The sequence below is a fragment of the Trachymyrmex septentrionalis genome, unplaced genomic scaffold (genome assembly GCF_001594115.1).
Source record: "Trachymyrmex septentrionalis isolate Tsep2-gDNA-1 unplaced genomic scaffold, Tsep1.0 scaffold19, whole genome shotgun sequence".
Classification (NCBI taxonomy): domain Eukaryota; kingdom Metazoa; phylum Arthropoda; class Insecta; order Hymenoptera; family Formicidae; genus Trachymyrmex; species Trachymyrmex septentrionalis.
This window is the reverse complement of record NW_017305071.1, coordinates 4,059,593-4,060,578: the sequence shown is the minus strand read 5'-3', so window position 1 is coordinate 4,060,578 and position 986 is coordinate 4,059,593.

Here is a 986-nt window from a genome sequence, read left to right as displayed (position 1 = left end):
CTGCTTAGAAGCGAAATTCAACAATTATATCCTCACGAAGATACGGGAGCGAAAGGAGGCAAGGAGGCGTAATCCCGAAAACACAACGAGCGATATCTCGGTTCCGTTCTGAATGTAACGAGGGAGATTGCACGATCAACCAGCTGATGCATCCATGCACGAGACATCCTCCTTTCTATTTAGAAGACATTGTTCGCGCACGAGATCTAACTGTTTCACGGCGCTGCGATACGTGATAAACACGATGTACACATATGTATTGTGTACATATTCGATATTTCACAGCTTACTTTAATTAAACTTCACTTTAATCAAAGTTTGTCTAAGAAATTTGGAATCAATTTTTTTCTTAAGTTTTCGTAATTAAAAATATAATAGCTTTAAAAGAGAAAAAAAGGTATCTTAAAGTTATTATATAATAAAGTTATAAAATCCATATAATTTTCTTTGGAGAAAAATCATGCTAAAGCTGCATTTAAAATCAATGTTTTAATAGCTTTTAATAGCATATATTATATTACATACATACAAGAGTAGTTCGAACAGTTCTCGATCTGATATAGAAATGACATTACAAATATCAAATTGTTATAATTTTAGACAAGTTTGATTCTCCTCAGGGCTGCTGTTAAAATCTCAGACGGATGCGTTCATTAGTATCTTTATTTCGGTCAAAGCAATCAACTTTTAGTTCCTTTGTGACAATGCACCCGCTCACATTTCTTCATTGTAATTGCAAAATTCCATTAATTGGTTCTGCAAGCATCGTATTTCGCCAGATTACGTGAAATAATTTAGCTGATTGTGAGCTCTGTAATCTTCGCTTTTGATTTATTCATACGATAAATGACATGTACCAATTTTTTGGCGCAAGACAGTCTGCTTGCCTGCTTGCTGTCGGTGCAGAAAAGAAGCGTAAAATTAAATACAATCGAAGTCTGAGTCCAAAAACTGAGTAGCATTTAAAAGTCGTGACGCGCGCAAAA